The sequence below is a fragment of the Paroedura picta genome, chromosome 3 (assembly GCF_049243985.1).
Source record: "Paroedura picta isolate Pp20150507F chromosome 3, Ppicta_v3.0, whole genome shotgun sequence".
Taxonomy (NCBI): domain Eukaryota; kingdom Metazoa; phylum Chordata; class Lepidosauria; order Squamata; family Gekkonidae; genus Paroedura; species Paroedura picta.
Window position 1 is genome coordinate 142,646,628 of NC_135371.1, and position 15,631 is coordinate 142,662,258.

The 15,631-nt window shown below is 43.7% G+C and overlaps 1 long non-coding RNA gene across 1 annotated transcript; it reads right to left on the minus strand.

Annotated features, from left to right (window-relative positions):
- Positions 1-1,210: 1,210 nt before the first annotated feature.
- Positions 1,211-14,417, minus strand: LOC143831339 (uncharacterized). The gene is made up of 3 exons (XR_013228834.1): positions 14,335-14,417; positions 2,868-2,908; positions 1,211-1,317 (listed from the first exon to the last, which is right to left on the minus strand). It is a non-coding gene; the product is annotated as an uncharacterized LOC143831339 (long non-coding RNA).
- Positions 14,418-15,631: the final 1,214 nt, after the last annotated feature.

Genomic DNA, 15,631 nt, shown 5'->3' on the forward strand with positions numbered 1-15,631 from the left:
AAGAAGTGAGTCTGGCCTCAACCATTTTCAGCCCTGGTCTCCACCTGGTGAAATGAGCTCCTGGAGAACATCAGGGCCCTGACAGAGCTAGCACAGTTCTACAGGACCTGTAAGATGGAGCTCTTTCATCAGGCATATGGTTGATGCCTGGAAAAAACGAGAACATCTTGGGCCTCCCCTACCAGCTTGGGGCTCTCCTCCCACATCCTTCTTCTCATAGAGGATAATTGAATAATGTTAGCTTTTGGGTTGTTTTTAGCTATGTTGATGTATTTTATGGTTTTATTGTTTATTATTACCCTGTATTGCCACCCCAAGATGACTGGTTCTTAAGGGTTGGCATATAAATGCAAATATAAATAAATAAAAGTAATGTATGAACTTTCTAAAGTTGATTGAAGTGGAAGCTAGCAATTATGGGTAATGCTGGAAAATTCTCTATAAGGAGATATTGTGTTCCAAAGAGCTCTAAATTTCCTATAACTGAAGCTGCAGTGCTGTCAGCAGCTGCTATTCTACAGGTAGAACTTACACTCTGAGCAGTAGCGGCAGAAAGAGAGATGTAATTTTGACTCTCTTCTTGGAATGTAGTGGTACCTGTTTGAAACCTGCTATGGCATATTCCACATGCATTGGGAAAACTAGTTTTCCCAGCATGAATTAACCTCACAGTATGGAACCACGCAACTGGGAAAATGACATTTTCTAAGTTCCCCAGCATTTGGAAAGCTGCAGTTGCAGCATTTGTTCCAAGAATAAGGGAGGAAAACAGGAAAGAAGAGCTGTCAGAAAGAGACACCTCGGTGTCTCCTTGCATCAGTAAATATGCCATAAATATGGGGCTGATAACAGTACAGAATTCAGATAAACATTAATTAAGATTAATGAATAAAGATTAATTAATTAAGAATAAATTGGTTTGTACTACTTGTTTCATATTGAAGAGGACATTGTGAGACATCAAGTTTTACATTCTGAACTCAGACATTTTGAATTTTAGTGACATCACTAAGTGTTAAATATCTTTTTTAAGTGGAAGATTTTAGAAGATCTTATTCTTAACCCAGGAGTAGGTGGCTGTTCCTTGAAATCACAAATGATGGAATGACAATTTACTCAGGTTTAGAACTCTGTTTTTTATCTATAAATGCTAGGGCTGAAATTTAATATTAAAATATTCCCCATCTTGGTTCTTTTCCAGTGGCTCTTCTCCATCAGTCCTCTTCCCAGCCCCTCATGACACCTTCTCCTCAGGCTCTTCCTCAGTGAGATGATGTAAAGCAGGATGTTTGTCCTGCTCTTCGGGTTTCACCAGTCCTTTGGGCAAAGCAAAGAGGCAGTGAAAATGGTGGTTCCTGAGTAAGACAAGGGTTTCTGAGGCCAGATGGACTGGAGTAGGTGGTAGCTAAACGTTAATTGTACAGCAGCATCTACCCAGGGGTTCATTGAATACACACCTCTTAGGTGGTGGTTTTGTGGAGCCACAGGGTGAGGCCTGGGCTGACCTACAACAGCGATAGCTTCAACTGGGTCCTCTTGTAAATGTTTACATAGTCCAGAGAGGTCTCCCACTGGGCCAAGGTAAAGGTCCGTGGTGGCCATCAATAGGAATTAGGGATTCTGCTGTTGTTGCTCTACTTTGAAATAACAAAAGAGGGAACAAAGTAACCCAACCTGTATACACAAGCTAGGAACTTTAAAGGTTGAGCTTTTGCTTTCGTTTGGGGGCAGTCTGGAGGCCACATTGGCTAGAAGTGAAGGTCCTCCCATAACTCTGTACAGAAGGTAAACAAAACACTCCACAGCCTGGGAGGCGAGTTGGGTAAGAGGTCATGTTGTATAAATTTGCAGAGAATCATAAATGACTGGGCTGATAAAGATGGCCAAAGTCTGACCATAATCCTAAAATGATAATAAAGGTGTCAAAATGCACCCCTGTTCTCCAAACAAAACATCCCTAAACAAAGATGAATAACTTGTTTCTGATTTACTAAAATAAAGTCAGCTGCCATCAAATTAAGAAATGGATTTTAACCCCCCAAAATCAAGTGGGGTGACATAATGCCTCCCTCCCTCCCTGTGCATTTAGTGGATTTGCAGAGGGATCATATGCAGAGGGATCATCCCTTATCAATTTGCCATGATAGTTCAACGTTTATCAGGTACTGATCACAAATATTTTGCCATAGTCTCTTCCCTTTCCTTCTTCATCAGCTAAATGGACTCTGCAGTGTGGTTATGAGGGGAAATTATGAAAAACCTGGTTTCTGTGGTAGTCTCAACTTTTCTGGGGATTGTACTGGTAAAAGATGTATGACTTGGATTCTAGGTGCTCCAAACTTCAACATTTTGCCTCCCTTTCTGATTCCCAGAGCTGAATATGTTCATGTTTACTTACATTAATTAAATTTAAGTATTCTCACTTTGTGATCTGGGATGCATAATTCAATCCAGTAACTTCTGTACATAAAATCATACACTTGTAAGGGGCCATACAGGCCATCTAGTCCAACCCCCTGCTCAGTGCTGGATCAGCCTAAGCAGCCCTGATATGTCTAGCCACTGTTTAAAGACCAGCAGTAAAGGGGAGCTCACCACCTCCTTAGGCAGCCGATTCCCCTGCTGAACATTGGTATAGAAACAAATAAATATAAAATAAATAGTAGGTAATAATATATTTGTCCCAAAATAAAAAATATTATTAAGTATACTTATTAGAATATTAAAATAGTATTAAAACAAGGAAGGTGTTATTCACTGGTTCTTCATGGGAGAAAGGAAGATAGCATGTTAGCTACAGGAAAGGAGGGAAAACAGTCCTTTAACCCTTATAAATATGTACGATAGACAGATCAGATGATATTTACCTATACTTTACTATCGTTCAGACATTCTTGTTGCTCTTATTCTGGTAGAAACATAAAGAAATTTAGATAAGTGCTGTACTATACCATTCAATATCTATATATTTACAGTATTTGCTGGCGTATAAGATGACTTTCCCCCCCTGAAAAACATGCCTCCAAGTGGGGGGGGGGTCGTCTTATACGCCGGGTGCACTTCAGTTGGGATAGACATAGCTGCCCATAGTGGCCCATAGTACTGTATTTTGAGTGGAAATGTTGGGGGGTCATCTTATACGCCCAGTCGTCTTATACGCCGGCAAATACGGTAACAAAGTTGTGGCTCTTAGTTCTGTCCAAACACTCACATCTTCATTCCCAGGCCCAGAGGCCTATATTCTTATCTCAAGGTCTCAAAATGCAGAGTCACAGAGTCAGAGTACCTTTACTGGCATAAGAAAATGCACTCACAGTTTTGTGAGGAAGGCATACTTTTGAACTCAATACATCCAGACTTATCGGGTGATTTATAGGTGTCCGGGACAACAGTATACATTTAGGGTTGTTTTGGGAACCTTGTCTCCTTTCCTTACATCTCCTGGTTCACAAAGTGGAACAGGAAATGCATTAAGATGATTACTGGGACAGTGAGGGATAAAACTGAATGAAATATAATGAAATGTTACAAAAAGAGTTTGTCTGGTACAGTCTAAAACAACTCAGCATAAACAGCTGCAACACGGTGTGAACAATTCCTTACTCTGAAGCAGAACAAAGTAATAATTTTAAAAGAACTAGGCTTCTATTTTGCATCAATGCATCTACAAATGACAGTTGACCAAGGATATCCCTGAGCCTTCCCAGACCACCACTCTTATCAAGAAACAAAAAAAAGTGTCTTTTGCCACCTTAAAGACTAAAAGATTCATTGAAGCATAAGCATTTGTGAGTTAGATCTAATGCTTCAGATACAAGCCAATTGTGTTAAGATAATCATGGAGTTGCGTTGTTTAAGTCAGCTTAAAAAGCTCCACATCTAGAGAATTTAAATAACTAGTTCTCTTGGGTTATGTGTGCTGCTTTTAAATATCATGAAATCAGCCCCAGAAAAGTGTATTCTGATATTGTTGTTTTTTGTGATGTCTGCAAGCAGCCTTGACTGGCTAGAAACAAGATGGCAGGGGGGAAATGTCTTCAGCAATCTCTTGAAAGGATGTGAAAAGTAGGCCATTCCACATGAAAATGTTTTTAAAACTGTGTATTCACAATAGTTTTTAGCAAAACACCATTTAGCGGTAGGTTATAATTATGGAGACTTGGCATAGCTTGTAAGCATATAAAGTGGGGTAAAATGCAACATTGAGATGTTAATGGATAGCTCCCATTTGAGTCTCCCCTGGCTCCTAACAGCAGCCTGAACAAAATCACTCACATGTACCATCTGTCTGGCATCACTGATACTATTTCAACATAAACATATTCTCTCACTGCCAGGTCCACTAATGTGGAGAGGGGGTAGCCTATCTTAAGTAGGTGATGCCTGTGTGTGTTTCTATAATGCTCTCTTGTATTGTACATACAAGTACACTTTCTCCTCTCATGTTCTTTTGTCACAAGCTTCCACCTTTTGAGTATTAAAAGTCCACAGCTGGAAGAAATAAGGGGGTGTTTTATTATTTCAATGATTCTGATGCAGTTATAGTAATTTGCTAGACATCATAGCAGGAAACATTCTTCAGATTTGATCTGATCAGTTCTTCCATTGGTGGGGAAAAAAAGAAAGAAGGGATCCCCTTTGACCACCCGAAAGGCTGATTGGGATAATGGACATGCCATGTGGAATGAGGGTGGTGATAAGGAGGGGGGTGGCTGAAATAACTAGCTGGGTCTAACTCTTCATCTGAAAACAAATGGCAGAAGGTAGATAATAAGATTTGTTTTTTAAGACTTTCCAGTCACTATTTTACAACCAGCTCTGATATAAAGGTAAAGGTAAAGGTACCCCTGTGCAAGCACCGGGTCATGTCTGACCCTTGGGGTGACGCCCTCCAGCATTTTCATGGCAGACTCAATACAGGGTGGCCTTGCCAGTGCCTTCCCCAGTCATTACCATTTACCCCCCAGCAAGCTGGGTACTCATTTTACCGACCTCGGAAAGATGGAAGGCTGAGTCAACCTTGAGCCGGCTGCTGGGATCAAACTCCCAGCCTCATGGGTAGACAGCTTCAGACAGCATTTCTGGTGCCTTACCACCCTGCACCACAAGAGGTTCTAGCTCTGATATACAACCACTATAAACTGATTTCTCACTCCCAATTGAGAGATGATCATGGGATAATTATTGAATTCCAGGCATGTGGACCAGTAACGCACGGCTGCTCAGAAAGCCCCACTTGCAGTGCAGTACAAAAATATCATGTGTGTAGAATTGCAAACTTAAAAGGACTCCAGGGAATGGTAGAGGACAGGAAGGCCTGGAGGATCATTGTCCATGGGGTCGCGATGGGTTGGACACGACTTCGCACATAACAACAACAACAAAGGATTGTTTCTGTGCTATCGACCATTACATGACTGCTTCTGCACACAGTGCAAATATTGAGAAGTTAGTGTGACCGGTGGCTGTTATGATACAATTGTTTATGAACCTGGGCCGTAATTTATCTCAGAGGACAGCAGATAGATTAGATTAGGGTGGACAATTTTGTTGCAAAATGAGAGCTTTCCAACATGAATAAATGTTGGAGATTTGTAGTCATTCCTTGTATATAATTCCAACACCAGCAGAGATTTCACTGTTTTAATAGTACACAGAAAGTTGAATAGTTCCCTACTGCTCCCCAAAATTTATGATGAAGTCAATGGATTGGGTCCAGTGTAAGGACTTTAAGAGTCCCACCCAATAATCCCTGATATTCCCGAATTCCCCAGCAGTCATTTCCAGTCCAGGAAAGTTTCCTTGGTCACAAGATCCACAATGAGTAAAAGCTACATGGGTCAGGCAGATGCAGTGAAGTGGGGAAGAGAACGAAATTAGTACTACCTTTTCTATTAGAGGAGCTCTGTTCACAGAGATGATAGAAGGGAAAGTTTTTGCCTTCTTCCCACTCCCCAATGTAGACTTCCTGCTTGGTTAGTGGAAATGACTCCTATGGCCCCAGGAATATACTTTTCCAGGGCCATACAAGGTTGATGGGAGAAAGGGACAGCCAAGAAGACCTGCAGTTATCTGCTCTTTTTGTTGATCACATTGCAAGATCTAAAGCATGGCCCATCAGTGTTACATTCAATATACACGTGTTAATCTGCAGCCAGTGTAATATAATGGTTAGGATATCAAATCAGGATTCAGGAGATCTGTGTTCAAATCCCCACATTCCTTTGAGGCTCACTGGGTAACTTTGGGCTGGTTATATTCTCTCAGTTTACAGGTTTGTTCTGAGGATAATCTAGAAGATGGGGAGAATCAGGTATTCCGCCCTGACCTCCTTGGTGGAAGTAAGATAAAAATACACTGAATACGTAGTTTTAAAATATGTCCATATCAGAAATTAATAAATGTTTACCTGTCTGAATTAAGACCGGAAATAGACTGGGATGTATGCATGTGTCATTAAAAGAACTTTATTTTGTTAATAATGTGATTTTTTTGCTTGTGGGGCGGGGAAATGGGAAGTAGCTTTGTATGTTTATTCCTGGAGATTAAAAAACAGAAATAAGGCTGATGGTGAAAAATCAAGTAAAAAGTACACTGCACAACAGCTGAGATATCTGGATTTGAGTACCATCCTTAAAACTGTATTGTATTCTGCTATCTGATTCACTGGTAGGGGGAGAGAATAAATAACGTTTGTGAAAATCTATCCTTGTAATGGAAAGGAGCCAAACTTGTATACATGAAGTTTACATGGTTATAAATCTTCTGATATAGAAAAAAGGAATGATACACTCCACGTGCCTATAAGAAGGGAGATGGACATAGTTGCTGGCTAAACCAGGCCCTTTCAGAGCATTCGAAGTTCAATAGCAGACACCTTAACCCCACCCACCAACTCTTCTTTGCACCTTCTGGCTATTCTCTGAACCTAAAATGCAGACTGGAGATAACATCACAAGGGGCTTCTTAAGTGCCCACACATTCTCCCTTCTGACTAGAGGCAGAGGAAAGTCAAGTTTGTCTGGAAAGGAATCCAAGTCCATGCTTGTCTTATCTTTACACACCCACAGCCTCCTCATGTGGGATTGCTGCTATCACCACACAGCATGCGGGGTGAGCTCTGATTCTCCCTTCTGGGGGCTGATAAGATGGGCTGCATGAATTGCCCTTTTCAAGTGAGCCCTGAATCGTGCAGCCAATCTTTATCACCAGCCTCAAGGAAGGGAAATCAGAAGCCCGCTAAAAGCTTTTCTTTCCCCCATTCTCTGATATTCTGTAAGTCACACTGGGAGCTTAATATTGCACAACTCCCCCGCCCCACTGCCATCACCACCGCCCCAATCCATTGTGAAAGAGCAGGCAGATAAAGTACAAAACAAAAACAGATGGAGGAGGAAGAAAGACTTGTGGAGTCCATCAGCCAGATTTTGCAATAATCTTGTGCCTTTCTCTGAATTTGCTGTGCTCCGTTATGGCTGGAGTTTACAGAGAGACCCAGATAGACAGACTGGAAAGAGAATAGTTTTTTCAGCATTTAAAATGTTTACTTAATTTTCCTCAGATTTCATATTATTGACATGAGCCTAGCAGAGCCCCCCACCTCCCCATCCTGTCCCAGCTTCATGCTAGCTGCACCCATAGGCTTGTCTCTCCAGATATGTTTGGCTATTATTCCGGGATTTTATCCTGCCTGTTTTCACTCAATTGGTTTTTTCTCCTCTAAAATAGACTTAACTATTAGAAACCATATAATAACATTCTACCTCAGGGGGAAAAAAGGAGCTTCCTCAAAGTGCTGTAGAGCATTTTGGCTGGATTCTCACTGAATATTTAGCAGAGTAAAAGAAGTGCAGAGGAATAATGCAGAACACTACTAAGAAAAAGTTTACTTCAGAATTAAGGAAAGGATTCCATGGAAAGAAAATAACAACAGTCTAACTCATCTTTCTTATTCTGCTCCTGTGTTGTGTTGTGCCTTTGTTCCCTCTGACCCAGAGAAGGAAGGAAGAGAAGTTTTCCCCCAAAGCTCCATCCCTTGTGTCCTTGCAGTATACCATATCCAATATATTAATTAGCCAATAGTCAATCTTAAAGTCACCTCATTAAGAATTCATGGCTTGGCTTGAGCTGAGGCCGCCATTGCCGCAGTGGGTGGGGCAGGCGGTTGGGAGGGAGAAATGCGCGGGTAGGGAGAGAGCCAGGAGTGCATGTGCTGCTGAGGGCAGTGTGGCGCTCTTTAATTGGCCAAAGGGGGCAGGCGCAGACGCTTGGGAGCGCCTCATGCTTTGCCTGACCTCTTCGACTGGGATGCGGATGGGATCCCCACGCTCCCTTCCTATTGGTTTCAGCAGTGGGGTGGTTGCTCGCCTTGGTTGGCTGGTGTGGGCACAGGCTATGTCACAACTTTCGGGTTGGCAGAGGATGGAGCCGGTTTGGGGGGCAGTACACCCTGCGTGGCCTACTCCCCAGGAAAGGGACTTCTTTAAAGAGATGACAGGCTGTGAGCAGGTGCCAAGCCCGGCGGGGCAAGGCACAGATTTCACAGAGCCAGGTGGCCCTGGACCAGTCCAGAAGAGGTTTGCACCTCCTCTGGCATCCAGGGTAGGACACTTCCCTGGATAGGAAAGGACAGCAGTTGGGAAACCCGGGAATTAAGTGGGAGGGGTTCAAGCCGTTGCCAGGGAAAATAAGGCAGAAGTCTGACTACACCAGCACCTAATCCTCTGCCATACCAACCCACATAGGGTTGTTGTTAATAAAGTTGTGGCCTTTTCACATTGATTTAGCACGGAACTCCCACCCTGCCAGGCAAAAGAAAAAAGAAAAAAAAGCATCCTTTTTGATGAGAAGAATCTAGTCTTAATTGGTTCTGTGATAAACCTGCTTATTATGAGTTTACAGAAACTTCGGCTTAACCCTTTCATGACTGAAGGGATGATACTTGTAAACACATTTCATTTGGCTGCTGGGATGAAGATTGAGCCCAGAGGCAAATATATCAGCAAACAAAACATGATTAGGATGCTAATATGCTTTTACATGACATTTCACAGTGACTAACTGGTGGCTGTGTTGCAACTGCAGGGCTGGGGCTCAAGAGAAAAGGACATGTTGCACCATGGCCTGGCCTGGCAAGGTTGTGGCAGTTTCCAGAGGCTGCTGGGCGGACTGGGTGGTCATTGGGCTGACAGCCAATCATGATTGCATGCTAGCACCTCCACTGGGCCAGGCTACTTAAAACCCAGATTGCCAATGGCTGGAATGCTCTGCTTGCTTATAAGTTCCTGGAGAAAGGGTGGGCTAAAAATCAAATAAACAAACAAATAAAGAGCAATGTGTATTATTGTCTTATGCCACTGGAGAAGACATATTTGCTTTATTTGACATATATGTATTATTCTTGATACATTTACAAAAATATATTATTCTTAAAGATGATTCTTATGTCTTTTAAAACTGTTCCTGCCTTGAAGTCCCTAATTGGGCAGAAAAGTGGGATAAAAATATTTAAAATGAATAAAAATTGAGAACAATAAAACTGAGGGCAAAGGAATATGTTTATTTTATTGCTTGGATGTATTTCTACTTATTCCATGATGATGGAAACTGAAGGGGATATCAGTTTAAATGCCAGATCTACAAAAATGTTTTATTATTAGACATCAATAATATACAATTGTACTTAAGGTTTAATACTCATCACTCTTTCTAAATGTAGATATCTGTCATCCCACTCCCTTTATGAGGAGGAAGCCACTGACAGGTAGGAGTCTCCTCTATGTATTCAGATCTACAAAATAATACACCTTTGTAAATTAACAAAAAGTAAAAGTAAAAAGTGGGTATGGGCACTAACAGCCTGATGATGTCCAAACAGAAGGTGTGTAATGTTAGGTGTCAGCGATGGAGAAAATGAAGGGGGTGAGCTTACTCAAATCCCTAAGTGCTTAAGAAATTCTGGAAGGAAGATTTTTACGGTAGTGCTATCTTTCCCTTTTTTGATTCCTGCCCCATTTCAGCTGATAATAATGATTATATATATATAAAGTTGTGGCCTTTCATATATATTCATATGTTGTTATTGTTGTTATGTGCGAAGTCGTGTCCGACCCATCGCGACCCCATGGACAATGATCCTCCAGGCCTTCCTGTCCTCTACCATTCCCCGGAGTCCATTTAAGTTTGCACCTACTGCTTCAGTGACTCCATCCATCCACCTCATTCTCTGTCGTCCCCTTCTTCTTTTGCCCTCGATCTCTCCCAGCATTAGGCTCTTCTCCAGGGAGTCCTTCCTTCTCATGAGGTGGCCAAAATATTTGAGTTTCATCTTCAGGATCTGGCCTTCTAAAGAGCAGTCAGGGCTGATCTCCTCTAGGACTGACTGGTTTGTTCGCCTTGCAGTCCAAGGGACTCGCAAGAGTCTTCTCCAGCACCAGAGTTCAAAAGCCTCAATTCTTTGACGCTCGGCCTTCCTTATGGTCCAACTTTCGCAGCCATACATTGCAACTGGGAAGACCATAGCCTTGACTAAACGCACTTTTGCTGGTAGGGTGATGTCTCTGCTTTTTAGGATGCTGTCTAGATTTGCCATAGCTTTCCTCCCCAGGAGCAAGCGTCTTTTAATTTCTTTGCTGCAGTCCCCATCTGCAGTGATCTTGGAGCCCAGGAAAATAAAATCTGTCACTATCTCCATTTCTTCCCCTTCTATTTGCCAGGAATTGAGAGGGCCGGATGCCATGATCTTTGTTTTCTTGATGTTGAGTTTCAAGCCAACTTTGGCACTCTCCTCCTTCACCCGCATCAACAGGCTCTTTAGTTCCTCTTCACTTTCTGCCATTAGAGTGGTATCATCTGCATATCTGAGGTTGTTGATATTTCTCCCATATATTCATATATTCATATATATATTCATATATATTTCATCTGTAACCATGGGTGTCTAAATAAAAGGGGTAAAGGGTCGTAGGAGGAGTTTGGTGTTAAGAGTTATGGGCCAATAACTGTATATCTGTATATCTCTGATTGGCTGCCCAACCACTGGCTGCCCAATCAGATTAGAACTCCCGCCCCTTACTGTCTTCCCACAATTTTACCGCTTCCTCACTGGCCCCTCAGACACCTCTCCTGAGGTCAGTGAGTTGCCAGGGCTGCATGGGGGCTCTTTGGCTTTGCCCCCCTGAGGCAATGGCGCCTGCCAACAGAGCTTAGGGATGCTAGCCACCACACCAACCGCCACCTTCCCCCTCTTATGGACCCTGGGGCACACTGGCCACTAGACCATCCCTCCCACCCACCTGACATGGAGACTGCCAGCACATACCTCCATGCCACCTCCTGCCAAATCTGAGGCATGCCTACAGGCCGAGAAAAGCCCGACGGCCCAAGCCTAAACCACAAGCAAAGGAAAGGGCCAGGGGGGAATGCCAGGGAGAGGGGAGGGCCCCCAGCTCCAGGCTAAAGAGATCAGTTCCCCTAGAGAAAATGGAAGTTTTGAAGAGGGAACTCTCTGGAACTGAAATTGGGGATGCCAGTCTCTGGGTGGGACCTGGAGATCCCCTAGAATTACAGCTTCAGACTAAAGAGATCAATTACCCTAGAGCAGGGTGGCCAAACTATGGCTCTCCAGATGTCCATGGACTACAATTCCCATGAGCCCCTGCCGTAACATGCTCTAGGGGTACCCGGCTTTGGAGCAGCTGATCCAGATCCTCCTGTGAGATATGGAGAAAACAACTATGCCACAGTTGCCAAAGATGAGTCATCACCCAACAACAACAAGCTTTCCCCGCCACACTTTCTTCACATCTGTCTACCCCTCCACACCCTCATTTGCATGCATGCCACCACAACCCCCCACAAAAACATTCCTTCATCCCCATGCACTCACGCACAAGCCTAAGCTTGCCCTCCACTTCCCACCTCCAGGCTCTAGAACTCGTTTTATTCCTACATACAATGGGCTTTACCCCTAGTTTCTTTATAAAGTATCTTTCCCCCCTAACACTTCGTATATAATTATTTGTTCAGCATGCCTTACAATAATCACATGAACACATGAAGCTGCCATGGTCCATTTAAGTCAGCATTGTCTCCTACTCAGACTGGCAGCAGCTCTCCAGGGTCTCAGGTCTTTCACATCACCTTCCTTAACTAGCGGTCCGGAGGGGGGGGGGAGAGGAATGGAATATAGTCATAAAATCATAGACCATTTCCGCAGTTCATTAAATTTCCCTATGATTTACCATTCTCTCTTTTGTTGTTTTTACATGCATGTTACTATCACAAGGGGGCAGTATTCACATGAACCACAGCTGAATATAAAAAGACCAATGTAAGTGTAAGAATTTGGGTCTCTGTTACTCGGCTATTATTTTATGTCCCATGTGCAAGATGCAAGCACCATGTTTGAGGGGAAACATAAACTGACTTTTGTTCCAGGCATCAGCATAATAGGCCTCCTTATAGGAGGCAGACCACTGCTGACCTGGAAATGAAATTTATGGTGACCCAACAACTATTCTGAGTTGCAAACCTGTTTAAACCCAAGTTATTTATTTGTATTTTCCCCATTCAACAGGATGAGGGCAAGAAGAAGAAGAAGAAGAAGAAGAAGAAGAAGAGTTGGTTCTTATATGCCGCTTTTCTCTACCCAAAGGAGGCTCAAAGCAGCTTACAGTCACCTTCCCATTCCTCTCCCCACAGCAGACACCCTGTGGGGTGGGTGAGGTTGAGAGAGCCCTGATATCACTGCTCAGTCACAACAGCTTTATCAGTGTCGTAGTGAGCCCAAGGTCACCCAGCTGGTTGCATGTGAGAGAGTGCAAATTCAAACCCGGCTCGCCAGATTAGAAGTCTGTACTCCTAACCACTATACCAAACTGGTTCTTGATTAAATATAAATAAATACATAAGGCTTGCCTGATCTCTTAAGAACTCAGAAAGCCAGCAGGATTGGTCCACAGCCATGGAAGGGCAAACCATCTCTGAACATTTTTCGCCCTGAAAATCGTACAGGGTTTCCATGAGTCTATTGTGATTGGGGGAGGGGGAGGAATCATCTCTATTAAAGCACTTTCCACACAAAAAGACTTGCATCTGCACACCAGAGTTCAGTAAAGCTACTCTCCTTATATTATCTGAATCAACCTCACAAACTAAATTGGCAGTAGAATTATTTATATTCTAATCTAGGTACAAATTTTAACATCCCTTGCAATTCTGAACCAAACACAGGTAGTAATTGAAAATAAGAACCTGAAAACTGAGCCCTTCCCTACACCTGGAGGCATGTAGGAACTGAACTCTGTGGCCTGCAGCCTTCTTGTAAAACCAGGAGGTCTTCAGCCACCAGCTGGAGGTTGGCAAACTATTGGGAAGGAGATTTGGATTGGGAGAGGTATTTTCCCATAGTTAATCCCCCCTTCCCCATGAATGATTCCCATTTTCTGATATCTGATACTAAAAGCGGAGGCTTTACACAGAAATCAGGCAGGAAAAGTAAGAGTTTATGCATAGTCCTAGATATGCAGTGGGGGGGGGTCCCCAAAAATCCCCTCTCCATAACCTTAGGATAGCGAATCCTAACTATCGCCAGAATGTTAAGACTGATGTGGGTCTTGGAGATGGGCGAGATATTTCCCAATTTTATATGGAGTCACCATGGGAAGGAATATATGGGATCATTCTTTAAAATAGCAGTCCATAAGAAGTTAAGAGCCAGCCTCTGTAGTGAGAGCGGCAGACTAATTTGGAGAACCAGGTAGGAAGCCTCCAGTGAAAACACTCCTGTAGTGTGTGAGTAAGAAAGGATGAGGAAGGGTCTTGCAGGGGTTATGGGCAGCTAGATCCAAATGAAGCCTGGAATCAAGAGAAGAGCGGCTGGGATTTAGCCCACGCCACCATTGAAGAGGTGGCAGGTGGGCAGGGGAGGGAGGCATGAGGACGGCCAGCTGGCCGGTCGGCCACATGAGAGCTGGGAAGGAAGGGAATCTAGAATCAGAAGATGTGACAGTATGAAAAAATAACCCCCCAAAACTGCTCTAATTGTCCAAGTTTACCCTTCTTATATCTTGAGGTTTCCAAATGTCTGTGCAGAATCTGATGTTTTACATTTCACATTGACTATTAACCCTAATGGTCATACTCTCAGAGAGGGAAAAGCATGATGAAAAGCAGAGAAAGGAGACATAGTACCTCAAATTATATTATCACATTTGAAGACCTCTTACCAAGAACAGTACAATGCCATGAGAGTTCCAAAGCATATGGCCAAGAATAGCTTCTCCAGTAATATACACCAAAGCAATCATTTTAATCATTAGACTCATAACTTACCTTAAATTGAAGCAGAGGTGTTCTCGATGAAATGATCACTGAGTCCCCACTAACACTGTGAGGCAGTTGAAAGTGAAAAAAAAACCTGTTCTGGAGGAAAATAAGGGATGGGGGGGTCATGCAGGAAGAGAATAAAAAGCAACTAGAACACAAAATTACACTTCAAGCATAGGGACTGCCAGCATCTGCATGCTAAGTGATTGTGGCTGAGATTTTTAATTGCATTAAGATGCAAGCGCGATATTGCTCATCCACTGACCAAAAAAAGGGGGGGGGATGCATGACAGGAGGCTAAGGTGACCAGAATTTTGGCGGCGGCGCAGTGCGTGCATGTGTGTGGTGGTGGTGCGGTGTGTGTGGTGGCAGCGCAGTGTGTGCAACGGCGGCGACGGGATGTGTGTGATGGCATGGCAGTGGCAGCCTCCCTTCCTCCTACCCTCCCTCTCTGTCTCTCTGGCCTCATCTCACTTCCCACGTGCCTCTCCCTCGAGCATCCTGCGTGCCTGCACGCCTTTTGTGCACCTGCATGGCATTGGCCCTGGCTGGCCGCTGCCGGAACATTTGAGGACCGGAGTGGGACCCAGGGCGAAGACCAGGGAAGCAGGTGTGTCCCGGGATTTTTGGGACGGATGGGCAGCTTACAGGAGGCAGAACTGCCCACTGTCTCAACTAAAGTGCATTCAGTGATTGGAGTTCTGGCCAGTGACAGGAGAAAACCACAGATGCAGAATGTCAAGTGCAAATTCATAGTCTACATTTAGAATCTGATGCGTCGAAAACAGCCTGGCAAATCATAACTGCAGAAATAGTCTCACAAGCACATTTATTTTCATATGTAGGTAGTTGTACTTCCGAGGCCTGCAGGGAAGCCAAGGAGTCGGCAGGGAGGGGGCAGGCAGGCAGGGGGGTCTCCACGTGGGGTGGCCCCGGGAGGTCCAGGGGCTACCGCCACACCCCCCCCCTTTCAAAGCCCGCTCTTACGAGCAGGCTTTGAAGCCTAGTGATCTAATAATATGATATGGCACCTAAGAAGGCTAATGCAATATTAGGCTGCATTGCTGGGAACATACAATCTACAGCAAGGGAAGTTATAATACTTTATTCCACATTGATTAGACCTTTTCTGGAATATTGTGTTCATTTCTGGGTGCTGCAGATTAAGAAGGATATTGACAAGTGGGAACATGTTCAGAGAAGGGCTGCTAGGATGGTTGAGGAATTGGAATCCATGCCCCATGCGGAAAGATTGAGAGAATCAGGTATGTATAGCTTGGAGAAGAGGAGAGCAAGAAGTGAT